Below are 15146 nucleotides of genomic sequence, written 5' to 3'. Positions count from 1 at the left end.
TAATAAGAGCATTTAATTCGTATTTCACAATTATCGTAAACTAAATTGAAATGTGTATAAAAAACCTCTGGGCTTTGAAGAATGCCTCCTATTCTCTTTTCCTTTTGAAATAATAATTCTTTAAAATTGTCAATAGCCTCTAGAATGGTGTATTCACTTTTTTTCACACTATGTGACTCACTCCTTTGATCGCGGATCGTTGGTATAAAAGATCCCCCAGGGCTCTGCGTTGTTGTTGTTGTTGATTTTGTTTTTAATAATGAGGGTGTTGCTGAGCACGTATCCGATATACGTAAACAAAAACAAAGCACAGCTTTGACACAGCATGCAATAGAAAATAAACACACAGCTGATTTTGAAAACATAAAAATAATAGACACCGAAAGGAGAGAAAAAGCGCGTTACACCTTAGAAAGCCTAAGAATTTTGCAAAAAAGAGGAAACACAATAAACAAAAAAGAAGATACAGACAATATCGCCGCCGCGTACCTAATATGTTTGTAATTTAGTTTTTAGTACGACAAGTTTACCGCATGTAGGTGGCATCGATTTTTCCATTCAATTAACTTTACACAATTTTTTAATATTAAACTGTTTTTAAATGTTTAAATGTTTTAGTGAAAATTATGTTTTTCGTTTAATTCCAATTTTGTAAGTAAGAAAATATTTCTTGTACAAACAATATTTAATTGCAATATTTTAAATTTTAATTTTATATGTATCTGATTGTGTTCTTTGTGGTTTTTTGTTTTATTAAATAAATACAGTGTCACGCTCCTGAAGATGCAAAGAAAAATTGGCGAAACGTCGAGCTGCAAGGTGGAATAATCTTTGTTTTATTTGCACCCAACACAATAGATCTGCCTAGCTTAAAATATACATAAGTAATGAAGTGTTATTGTATTCAAATCTATTAAATCTTATAAAATAAAGCGCTAAATGCCATGTATGCACATAACTTCAGACAGAATGCTCCGATTTTAAAACGGTTTTTTGCATTTGAAAGCTTAGCTACGTGAGATGGTACAGTTAATATAATTTGAAGGTATATATTATAGGGGCGTGGCAAATTGCCAAAATGTATTAAAAAATCATAAAATTTTTGTTTACACAGCTATAACTCATAAACGGATGGATGGATTTAAAAAATTCTACTTTTCAGTCAAACTTTGAAATATTTACCTTCGATCTGCATCAAAAAAAAAATACTTGATTCTTTTCTTATATCAGCCAAACTGTTTAAACAAAAGTAACATTTTTATCAACAAATGCGTATGTGTTTGTTCGCTGTGAACTGTCCGCGCTAATTACTTTTGAGTGAGGCTTGATCTGACACATACATACGTACATATATAGCACTCGCTGTGTTATTTAACTTTGGGTGTAGGTTTATAGGTATGTATGGATGTATATCACTACATAGTATAAAACAAAGTCACTTTTTCTGTCCCTATGTCCCTTTGAATGCTTAAACCTTTAAAAATACGCAACGGATTTTGATGCGCTTTTTTTAATAGATAAAGAGTGATTGAAGAGGAAGTAACGGATGAACATATTTGGTTGAAAATTGGTGGAGGGGTAGCTTAAAACCAGGAGACAGACATAGGCTAATTTTATCCCGTTCTGGATAGGGTCTTTATATCAAAACGTGGACCTGGTTAATCCTGGGATATGGTTGTACAATATGGGTCTCGAATGTAAGCTGTTTATGAGTACTTTGATACGGGGTATTTTTCGTACCCGCGTGTAACTAGGGTCTCGAGATATAAGCGAAAACGTGGAGACGGGTACCCCTAGAATGTGTTTACAGAATTAGAATATGGATAACGAATGAAATCTGTTGATGAGTGCTTTAGTACAGGGAAGTTTTCATTCCTATTTGTGACTAGGGTCTCGATATTGAGGCCAAAACGTGGTCCCGGGTACCCCTAGAAAGTGTTTATACAATATGGATAACAAATGAAAGCTGCTGATGAGTGCTTTAGTACAGGGTAGTTTTCATACCTATTTGTGAAGGGTCTCGAGATATAGGCCAAAACGTGCATCAGGGTAACACTAGGATGTGTTTTTACATTATGGGTATCAAATTGAAGCTCTTGATGAGTGCTTTAGTACAGAGTAATTTTTATACCGCTGGGTGACTAGGGTCTCAAGATATGGGCAAAACCTGAACTCGGATACCCCTAGAATGTGTGTGTAATATGGATATCAAATGAAAGATGTTGCCGAGAGCTTTAAAGTAATTTTCATTGTGATATTCGATTTAGTTGCATTAACCTGGCAAAACTGATAAAGAGTTAGACGGAAAAAGTGTATTAAAATGTATGGAAATAGACCAAATTTATGGCAGAACAACGTCTGACGGGTCTGCTAGTATAAGTATAAACTGAACACACCATTAAACAAAAATACATAGATATGTAAATATTTCTGCTTACCTAACGGAAATTTGATTGGTTGCCCTTCAAAGCAATTCCAAGCGTTGGAAGTCATGGGAAAACGAAACAAGTTAGGCGGAATTAGAAACTAAATTTGTGTCATAAAAAATTGTATAAGTAGATTAAGATTTTGAATAAAGAAACAAGATTGAATATGAACATCAAACATATGATGACATTTTCTTTCTCTTAAAAACATTCTGGCAACTTACGTCTGTAGGTAGCCTAGAGATCGGCTTTCGAGCCTTATTTCACCCTTTTGCAACGACCATAAAGTCACCACATGGAAACCCTGCGATCGTAAACGATTCTGAGGACCAAACGACGAAAACCTAAACTTTTTATATTAGAAGAATATACTGTCTGAAATGACAGACGAATTAAAAAGAGAGTTTGATAGGATATTCGAAAAATATGCCAAAGCATTAGCAAACGAAGAATATATCCCTGAAGGACCAGATAATACAAACGCCCCTAAATACACACCGATACCCATATCAGCTGGACCTAAAAGAATCACCATAGAACAATACAAAGCGAGGCAAAAGAAGCCGCAACAAACACCAGTAAAACCCAAATCAAAAAGAAGAAGAGGGCAGGACGACAATTTAATATTAGAAAAAATAAAGCTATTCTATTTAACAACTTAACCTAGAAATTAGTACTGAAAAGAGAAAAGATATTATTAAACAACTAAATAGTTTAAAATTAAAAAAAAAAATATTTTTCACAAATTAAACAAATTATGGGTTCAGAAAAAACCAAAATAGAAGACCCAAAGGCTAATGTAATAAAGGAGATAACCCTCGACAATAACAAAGACAACAAGTAAGGAAGGCTAAGTTCGGGTGCAACCGAACATTACATACTCAGTTGAGAGCTATGGAGACAAAATAAGGGAAATCACCATGTAGGAAAATGGACCTAGGGTAACCCTGGAATGTGGTTGTATGACATGTGTATCAAATGGAAGGTATTAAAGAGTATTTTAAGAGAGAGTAGGCCATAGTTCTATTGATGGACGCCATTTAGGGATATCGCCATAAAGGTTTACCAGGGCTGACTCTAGAATTTGTTTGTACGATATGGGTATCAAATGAAAGGTGTTACTGAGCATTTTAAGAGGGAGTGGGCCTTAGGTCTATCGGTGGACGCCTTTTCGAGATATCGCCATTAAGGTGGACTAGGGGTGACTCTAGAATGTGTTTGTACGATATGGGTATCAAATGAAAGGTGGTAATGAGTATTTTAAAAGGGAATGGGCTTTAGTTCTATAGGTGAACGCCTTTTCGAGAAATCGCCATAAAGGTGGACCAGGGGTGACTCTAGAATATGTTTGTACGATATGGGTATCGAATGAAAGCTGTTAATGAGTATTTTGAAAAGGAGTGATCCTTAGTTCCATAGGTCGACGCCGTTTCGAGATATCGCCATATCAAACGAAAGGTGTTACTGAGCATTTTAAGAGGGAGTGGGCATGAGGTCTATAGGTGGACGCCTTTTCGAGATATCGTCATTAGGGTGGGCAGGGGTGACTCTAGAAGTTGTTTGTACGATATGGGTATCAAACGAAAGGTGTTACTGAGCATTTTAAGAGGGAGTGGGCATTAGGTCTATAGGTGGACGCCTTTTCGAGATATCGCCATTAGGGTGGGCCAGAGGTGACTCTAGAATGTGTTTGTACGATATGGGTATCAAATGAAAGGTGGTAATGAGTATTTTAAAAGGGAGTAATCCTTAGTTCAATAGGTGGTCGCCTTTTCGAGATATCGCCATAAAGGTGGACCAAGGGTGACTCTAGAATGTTTGTACGATATGGGTATCAAACGAAAGGTGTTACTGAGCATTTCAAGAGAGAGTGGGCATTAGGTCTATAGGTGGACGCCTTTTCGAGATATCGCCATTAAGGTGGGCCAGGGGTGACTCTAGAATGTTTGTACGATATGGGTATGAAACGAAAGGTGTTACTGAGCATTTTAAGAGGGAGTGGACATTAGGTCTATAGGTGGACGCCTTTTCGAGATATCGCCATTAGGGTGGGCCAGGGGTGACTCTAGAATGTTTGTACGATATGGGTATCAAACGAAAGGTGTTACTGAGCATTTTAAGAGGGAGTGGACATTAGGTCTATAGGTGGACGCCTTTTCGAGATACCGCCATTAGGGTGGGCCAGGGGTGACTCTAGAATGTTTGTACGATATGGGTATCAAACGAAAGGTGTTACTGAGCATTTTAATAGGGAGTGGGCATTAGGTCTATAGGTGGACGCCTTTTCGAGATATCGCTATTAGGGTGGGCCAGGGGTGACTCTAGAATGTTTGTACGATATGGGTATCAAACGAAAGGTGTTACTGAGCATTTTAATAGGGGGTGGGCATTAGGTCTATAGGTGGACGCCTTTTCGAGATATCGCCATTAGGGTGGGCCAGGGGTGACTCTAGAATGTGTTTGTACGATATGGATATAAAATTAAAGGTATTAATGAGGGTTTTAAAAGCGAGTGGCCCTTAGATGTATATGTGAAGGCGTTCTCGGGATATCGACCAAAATGTGGACCAGGTGATCCAGAAAATCATCTGTCGGGTACTGCTAATTTATTTATATATGGAATACCACTAACAGTATTCCTGCCAAGATTCCAAGGGCTGTTGATTTCGCCTTGTAGAACTTTTTCATTTTCTTCTACTTAATATGGTAGGTGTCACACCCATTTTACAAAGTTTTTTCCAAAGTTATATTTTGCGTCAATAAACCAATCCAGTTACAATGTTTCATCCCTTTTTTCGTATTTGGTATAGAATTATGGCATTTTTTTATTTCTCGTAATTTTCGATATCGATAAAGTGGGCGTGGTTATGGTCGGATTTTGGCAATTTTTTATATCGAGATAAAGTGAGTTCAGATAAGTACGCGTGCTAAGTTTAGTAAAGATATATCGATTTTTGCTCAAGTTATTGTGTTAACGGCCGAGCGGAAGGACAGACGCCGGACTGTGTATAAAAAGTGGGCGTGGCTTCAACCGATTTCGCCCTTTTTCACAGAAAACAGTTACCGTCCTAGGAGCCAAGCCTCTACCAAATTTCACAAGGATTGGTTAATTTTTGTTCGACTTATGGCATTAAAAGCATCCTAGACAAATTAAATGAAAAAGGGCGGAGCCACGCCCATTTTGAAATTTTCTTTTATTTTTGTAATTTGTTGCACCACATCATTACTGGAGTTGAATGTTGGCATAATTTACTTATATGCTGTAAAGATATTAACTCTTCTTTTAAAATTTGAATTTCAAAAAATTTTTTTTTAAAAAGTGGGCGTGGTCGGTCTCCGATTTTGCTAATTTTTATTAAGCAGACATAAAGTAATAAGGGTAATGTTCCTGCCAAATTTCATCATGATATCTTTAACGACTGCCAAATTACAGCTTGCAAAACTTCTAAATTACCTTCATTTAAAAGTGGGCGGTGCCACGCCCAATGGCCAAAATTTTACTAGTTTTCTATTCTGCATCATAAGCTCAACTCATCTACCAAGTTTCATCGCTTAATGCGTATTTGGTAATAAATTATCGCACTTTTTTGATTTTTCGAAATTTTCGATATCGAAAAATTGGGCGTGGTTATTGTCCGATATCGTTCATTTTAAATAGCGATCTGAGATGAGTGCCCAGGAACATATATACCAAATTTCATGAAGATACCTCAAAATTTACTCAAGTTATCGTGTTAACGGACAGACGGACGGACGGACGACTGTGTATAAAAACTGGGCGTGGCATCAACCGATTTCGCCCATTTTCACAGAAAACAGTTAACGTCGTAAAATCTACTCCCCTACCAAATTTCAAAAGGATTGGTTAATTTTTGTTCGACTTATGGCGTTAAAAGTATCCTAGACAAATTAAATGAAAAAGGGCGGAGCCACGCCCATTTTGAAATTTTCTTTTATTTTTGTATTTTGTTGCACCATATCATTACTGGAGTTGAATGTTGACAGAATTTACTTATATACTGTAAAGATATTAAATTTTTTGTAAAAATTTTACTTTAAAAAAAAATTTTTTTTAAAAGTGGGCGTGGTCCTTCCCCGATTTTGCTAATTTTTATTAAGCGTACATATAGTAATAGTAGTAACGTTCCTGACAAATTTCATCATGATATCTTCAACGACTGCCAAATTACACCTTGCAAAAATTTTAAATTACCTTCTTTTAAAAGTGGGCGGTGCCACGCCCATTGTCCAAAATTTTACTAATTTTCTATTCTGCGTCATAAGTTCAACTCATCTACTAAGTTTCGTCGCTTTATCGGTCTTTTGTAATGAATTATCGCACTTTTTCGGTTTTTCGAAATTTTCGATATCGAAAAAGTGGGCGTGGTTATAGTCCGATATCGTTCATTTTAAATAGCGATCTGAGATGAGTGCTCAGGAACCTACATACCAAATTTCATCAAGATACCTCAAAATTTACTCAAGTTATCGTGTTAACGGACGGACGGACGGACATGGCTCAATCAAATTTTTTTTCGATCCTGATTATTTTGATATATGGAAGTCTATATCTATCTCGATTCCTTTATATATGTACAACCAACCGTTATCCAATCAAACTTAATATACTCTGTGAGCTCTGCTCAACTGAGTATAAAAATAATGATTGTATACAAACTTTGCTTTGTATAATAACTGCAATCCTTATTATAGACTTTATAATAAAACTTCATTCTATCTATAGGAACCAGTTAAAAAAGAAAATACAATGTAATATGAAAAATTACCAAATTTAAAAAATGTCTATTTCGCCAAAACTAGAAGAGAAAATAAAATTATCTGAAGAAAAATTCAATAAATCATATAAATGCCTAAACAAGTCACTTAGAGTAAGAGAAGATACATTTTTAAAACATATAGCCGTTATATATACGGAATTAGAAAGTATTACCAATGCATACATTGAAAAGCTTAAGAAAGAACATAAGAAAAACCTTTTAGAGTTATTCTGGAAAAAAAGAGACAAGCTTTTGAAAATTTTGTCTAAATACGAATACGAAGTTGAAATTCCTCACGATATAGACAAAAACATTGAGTTTCCTATAGAAATTTTTGAAAAAGATAGTTCTCAAAACGTAACAATTTAATTTACAATTATCCTTAAAAGCTATTACGAGCTTTTCCGGAAATTACAAAGACCTGGAAGCCTTTTTAAAGATCATAGAAATCATTTATAACGATTTAGCCGAGGCAAGCAAACCAGCACTTATCGACTTTGTAATTTATATAAAACTGAGTCAAACGGTGAAGACAAATTTGATTGGAATTCAAACCCCAACAACATTTGAAGAACTCAAAGCCGCCTTACAAAGGAAGTATAAAAGCACAGCTACAATACCACATATACAGAACCAATTAGCCAATCTCGGTCAAAAAAATTTAAGTATATCGAACTATAAAAATAAAATTTTACAATTAGTGTCTGAATTTAACGCTTTGCAAATAGGTCAATTAGGTGCCAGTGCATCGAACGAACAAAAATGTTTGATTGCAAACTTAAATGAGCAATACAGCTTAACGGTATTCAAAAACGGACTTAATGAACAGTCAAAACAAACGGTATTTACCGCACTACCGAAAACATTTGATAGCGCTGTTGACCTAGCCTTAGAAATAGAGCAAGAAACCCAAAACATCATCAGAAATGTATTGTTCTTCAGAAATGATCGACAGAACTACTCTATGAGGTACAATAATTACAATCAAAACACTTATCGGCAGAATAACAACAACAGCAGAAATAGTTTTCAGCCTAGGTACAACAACAATAAGAACAGACAACAAAATGGTTCAAGGAACATGCCCAACCATGGACGGAACAATAATTCAATTAATAGGTATTCAAATAATCCCAGACCTAACATTCAAAACAATAACCAGGGATATTCTTTCACCAAAGGCAAAAGCGTAGTAACCCGACTGGAACTCAGCAGTTAAGGAGCAATGTAAGGAATAGTCGCCGAGTCAACTATGCCCAATGTCAGGGAAACCAAGGCGACCCGGAGGACCACGAGGGCACTCTTCCGGGGGACAGGGAAATATAAACAGCCCTAGGCCCAATTGTATTTACGTTATTACAGAAAATTTAACTAACTACGTAATAATAAATAACTTAGAACTGAATAGGCCATTGACATTCCTCACAGATACAGGAGCGGACATTTCAATTTGCAAAAATCCATTTAATAACGAATATGACTTTGACAGCAGCTCCAAATGCAAACTAACAGGCATAACCAAAGAAGAGATCTACTCAGTAGGCGCATCTAAGCTCAATTTTGTAATACAGAAAGACCAACTAGCCATACATTTTCAACTGGTAAACGACGATTTTCTAATAGCAAAAGACAGAATAATAGGTAGAGACTTTTTAATGAACCACCTTTGTATAATTAACTACGAAACTTTCACCATTACAATAAATGTCAACAATACAGAAAATATTTTACCAATCAATACAAAATTACCATCACAAAAAACAGTACGGATACCACCAAAGATAGAGATAATCTTGCCAATTAAACTAAACATACAAGAAGATAGCGTAGTATTAAACAAAGAATTACAAGAAGGTGTACTTTAGCGAATTCAATTGCACCAGCTAAGGGAATTTCCCATTTAAAGGTTTTAAACGTCAACACACATGCAGTCAATCTTCAAGAATTAGAATTTAATACAGAAAAATCATCAAACTACACGATTTTAAAAGCTAATTGTCAACCAAATACCTACAACAATGAACGATTAAAAAAATTAATGAAAATATTAAAACTCGCAAATTTAGACAAATACACAGAAACAGAACTAACAGAAATTTTTAGACAATATCAGTCAACTATGCAACTATCCTTTGCTTTTAGTACCAAAGAAAATGAAACTGACGATAAGAAATGGCGCTTAGTAGTAGAATATAGAAAAATAAATGGCAAAATAGTAAGCGACAAATTCCCATTGACAAGATTAGAAGACATACTTGATATTTTACGACGAGCGAAATATTTCACAACCCTAGACATGACAAGCTCTTTTCACCAAATACCGCTACATAATGACTCAAGACCTCCAACTGCATTTTCGACCCAAGACGGTCACTACCAATTGAAGCGTCTACCATTTCAATTGAAAATATCCACAAACAGTTTCCAAAGAATGTTAACAATAGCATTGAGCGGTCGGAAATGTGAAGCTTTTCTCTACGTAGACGATACAATTTTTTTTGGATGTTCCCTATAACACCACAACAGGAATCTATTTAAAGTATTTGACAGATTAAGATACTACAATCTCAAACTAAACCCTAGAAAATGTCAATTCCTCAAGTCAGAAGTAATTTATTTAGGCCACTTAATAGCGGACAAAGGTATAAAAACCGACGCAGCCAAATGCCAATTAGTACGCAATTACCCCAAACCGACAAATCCAGACGAGACTAGAAGGTTCATTGCATTTTGCAATTATTACAGACGTTTTATCCCGGACTTCGCAAAAATCGTCAAATGCCTCAACTCACTATTGAAAAAAGGGAAAACCCTTTATTTGGTCAGAAGAATGCGAAATGGGTTTTAATAGCCTGAAAGAAAAACTAATTAACCCACCCATCTTACAGTACCCAGACTTTGACAAACCCTTTATACTTACAATAGATGCATCTGATGTCGCTTTAGGAGCCATATTATCACAAGGGGAAATAGGAAATGATTTACAAATATCATATGCCAGCAAATCTTTGCAAAAGCATGACATAAACAAACCCATTATAGAAAAGGAGTTATTAGCCATTCACTGGGGAATTAATTAATTTAGGACATACCTTAATGGAAGAAAATCCATCGTGGTAACGGACCACAGACCACTAATATCACTATTTTCGCATAGAAATCTATCATCAACAAGTAAGGAAGGCTAAGTTCGGGTGTAACCGAACATTACATACTCAGTTGAGAGCTATGGAGACAAAATAAGGGAAAATCACCTCGTAGTAAAATGAAGCTAGGGTAACCCTGGAATGTGTTAGTATGACATGTGTATCAAATGGAAGGATTTAAAGAGTATTTTAAGAGGGAGTGGACCATAGTTCTATAGATGGACGCCATTTAGGGATACCGCCATAACGGTGGACCAGGGCTGACTCTAGAATTTGTTTGTACGACATGTGTATCAAATGAAAGTGTTAATGAGTATTTTAAAAGGGAGTGGGCCTAAGTTCTATAGGAGGACGCCTTTTCGAGATATCGCCATAAAGGTGGACCAGGGGTGACTCTAGAATTTGTTTGTACGATATGGGTATCAAACGAAAGGTGCTAATGAGTATTTTAAAAGGGAGTGGGCTTTAGTTCTATGGGTGGGCACCTTTTCGAGATATCGCCATAAAGGTGGACCAGGGGTGACTCTAGAATTTGTTTGTAGGATATGGGTATCAAATGAAAGGTGTTAATGAGTATTTTAAAAGGGTGTGGGTCTTAGTTCTATAGGTGGACGCCTTTTCGAGATATTGCCATAAAGGTGGACCAGGGCTGACTCTAGAATTTTTTTGTACGATATGGGTATCAAATGGAAGGTGTTAATGAGTATTTTAAACGGGAGTGGGACTTAAATCTATAAGTGGACGCCTTTTAGAGATATCGCCATAAACGTGGACCAGGGGTGACTCTAGAATGCTTTTGTACAATATGGGTATCAAACGAAAGGTGTTAATAAGTATTTTAAAAAGGAATGGGCCTTAGTTCTATTCGTATAAGCCTTTTCGGGAGGGATATCAACATAAACGTGGACCAGGGGTGACTCTAGAATTTGTTTGTACGATATGAGTATCAAACGAAAGGTGCTAATGAGTATTTTAAAAGGGAGTGGGCTTTAGTTCTATGGGTGGGCACCTTTTCGATATATCGCCATAAAGGTGGACCAGGGGTGACTCTAGAATTTGTTTGTACGATATGGGTATCAAATGAAAGGTGTTAATGTGTATTTTAAAAGGGCGTGGACCTTAGTTCTATAGGTGGACGCCTTTTCGGAATATCGTTATAAAGGTGGACCAGGGTTGACTCTAGAATGATTTTGTACAATATGGGTATCAAACGAAAGGTGTTAATAAGTATTTTAAAAGGGAATGGGCCTTAGTTCTATGGATTGAGGCCTTTTCGGGATATCGCGATAAACGTGGACCAGGGGAGACTAGAATGCGTTTGAACAATATGGGTATCAAATGAAAGGTGTTAATGAGTATTTTAAAAGGGCGTGGGCCTTAGTTCTATAGGTGGACGCCTTTTCGAGATATTACCATAAAGGTGGACCAGGGGTGACTCTAGAATGCTTTTGTACAATATGGGTATCAAACGAAAGGTGTTAATAAGTATTTTAAAAGGGAATGGGCCTTAGTTCTATTCGTATAAGCCTTTTCGGGAGGGATATCAACATAAACGTGGACCAGGGGTGACTCTAGAATGCGTTTGTACCATATGGATATCAAATGAAAAGTGTTAATGAGTATTTTAAAAGGGAGTGGGCCTTAGTTCTATAGGTGGACGCCTTTACGAGATATCACCATAAAGGTGGACCAGGGCTGACTCTAGAATTTTTTTGTACGATATGGGTATCAAATGGAAGGTGTTAATGAGTATTTTAAACGGGAGTGGGACTTAAATCTATAAGTGGACGCCTTTTAGAGATATCGCCATAAACGTGGACCACGGGTGACTCTAGAATGCGCTTGTACAATATGGATATCAAATGAAAGGTGTTAATAAGTATTTTAAAAGGGAGTGGACCTTAGTTCTATAGGTCGACGCCTTTTCGAGATATCGCCATAAAGGTGGACCAGGGCTGACTCTAGAGTTTGTTTGTACGATATGGATATCAAACGAAAGGTGATAATGAGTATTTTAAAAGGGAGTGGGCCTTAGTTCTATAGGTGGACGCCTTTACGAGATATCACCATAAAGGTGGACCAGGGCTGACTCTAGAATTTTTTTGTACGATATGGGTATCAAATGGAAGGTGTTAATGAGTATTTTAAACGGGAGTGGGCCTTAAATCTATAAGTGGACGCCTTTTAGAGATATCGCCATAAACGTGGACCAGGGGTGACTCTAGAATGCGTTTGTACAATATGGATATCAAATGAAAGGTGTTAATAAGTATTTTAAAAGGGAGTGGACCTTAGTTCTATAGGTCGACGCCTTTTCGAGATATCGCCATAAAGGTGGACCAGGGCTGACTCTAGAGTTTGTTTGTACGATATCGATATCAAACGAAAGGTGATAATGAGTATTTTAAAAGGGAGTGGGCCTTAGTTCTATAGGTCGACGCCTTTTCAAGATATCGCCATAAAGGTGGACCAGGGGTGACTCTAGAATTTGTTTGTATTATATGGATATCAAACGAAAGGTGATAATGAGTATTTTAAAAGGGAGTGGGCCTTAGTTCTATAGGTGGATGCCTTTTCGAGATATCGCCATAAAGGTGGACCAGGGGTGACTCTATAATGTGTTTGTACGATATGGGTATCAAATTAAAGGTATTAATGAGGGTTTTAAAAGGGAGTGGTGGTAGTTGTATATGTGAAGGCTTTTTCGAGATATCGACCAAAATGTGGACCGGGGTGACCCAGAACATCATCTGTCGGGTACCGCTAATTTATTTATATATGTAATACCACGAACAGTTATCCTTCCAAGATTCCAAGGGCTTTTGGTTTCGCCCTGCAAAACTTTTTCATTTTCTTCTACTTAATATGGTAGGTGTCACACCCATTTTACCAAGTTTTTTTCTAAAGTTATATTTTGCGTCAATAGACCAATACAACTACCATGTTTCATCACTTTTTTCGTATTTGGTATATAATTATGGCATTTTTTTCATTTTTAGTAATTTTCGATATCGAAAAAGTGGGCGTGGTCATAGTCGGATTTCGGCCATTTTTTACACCAATACAAAGTGAGTTCAGATAAGTACGTGAACTGAGTTTAGTAAAGATATATCGATTTTTGCTCAAGTTATCGTGTAAACGACCGACCGGAAGGATAGACGGTTGACTGTGTATAAAAACTGGGCATGGCTTCAACCGATTTCGCCCTTTTTCACAGAAAACAGTTATCCTCCTAGAATCTAAGCCCCTACCAAATTTCCAAATGATTGGTAAATTTTTGTTCGACTTATGGCATTAAAAGTATCATAGACAAATTAAATGAAAAAGGGCGGAGCCACGCCCATTTTGAAATTTTCTTTTATTTTTGTATTTTGTTGCACCACATCATTGCTGGAGTTGAATGTTGACATAATTTACTTATATACTGTAAAGATATTAACTTTTTTTTGTAAATTTGACTTTGAAAAAAATTTTTTTTTAAAGTAGGTGTTTAGGCAGGATGCAGGAATTAATATGTAACCACCCACACCATCACCGCCACATGCATGTGCATGCATGTACATGTACGTGTATGTGTGTTTTTTGTCTGCACTCATGCATATGCATGTCGGGGTTGCTGTGTGGGTGCCTTTCCCCTCCAAAACGGAGGATTTTGCGGGTCAACGGTTGTAGCTTGCTATACAACCGGCCTCTTGGATTTCAACAGCCGTACAGCTCACATCTTCCGCCAGCGAACATTTGGTCCTATCTCCCCGAGAAAGGAATATACAGCACCTAAATTACAGTCCACAAAATACGACCACAGCTGACCGCACAAATTTCAAATTCCTCACATAAAAGTTATACGGAGAGTTTTTGCCACAATCTACAGCGATAACACAAAAAGTTTAAGAACGGTTATTATTTAACACCAGCGTCAAACACTGAGCAATCGACAGCGAGCGGAAGCCACTGCAACACCGAGTTATCTTGCCACATCATCACATCATCACCAGTATACAAGTCACCAAAAAATACCTGAGTAAGTGCAATATTTCTTGCCACATTTTTTTGGTTATTACAATAAAATAAAATCCGTGTAAAAACATAATCCATATACTGTGTGCCACACGCGTAGTGATTTCTAATTAACCGCGAAAAGTGTAAAAAATTTAGTGCCGAAAAGAAAAATAAGTGCAAACGCGTTGCATTAACGTCGTTTAACATTCCTTGTGACTATCTGGTCTGTCCCCCCACCAGCGGTAAGGCTTTCCGGACACAGCACAAGGAAGAGGTGCACATAACCTCACATTCACATTAAAATCTAACGCCATACGGCTGTGGCAATTTTCATTTTCTTTTCAAGCACTTTAATTTTCACTAATTCAATCGACACAGTTTTTTAATTTGATCACAAATTTTAATCCATGAACATGGAATCATATATTAGATTGGCCGATCGATTAATCGAATTCGAGGCCGATTTTAATGACATAAATGCGGCTCTGCACACTATACACACTCTTGCAATACAGCAAAAAGAGTTGCAAGCTAAGTGGGAAAAAGCCGAGACCGCCCTCGAGGAATTGCTTGCTCGGGGTTGCTGTGTGGGTGCCTTTCCCCTCCAAAACGGAGGATTTTGCGGGTCAACGGTGGTAGCTTGCTATACAACAGGCCTCTTGGATTTCAACAGCCGTACAGCTCACATCTGCCGCCAGCGATCTCTGCCGTAATTGTTTGCGTTTATTCAGGTAATATTTTAACTATTGCTATTTTTAACTTTACCCAATAAATCATATATATTATATCGAGAAATC

Source organism: Eurosta solidaginis, chromosome X (genome assembly GCF_040869045.1).
Source record: "Eurosta solidaginis isolate ZX-2024a chromosome X, ASM4086904v1, whole genome shotgun sequence".
Lineage (NCBI taxonomy): Eukaryota > Metazoa > Arthropoda > Insecta > Diptera > Tephritidae > Eurosta > Eurosta solidaginis.
This window is presented reverse-complemented; position numbering follows the sequence as displayed.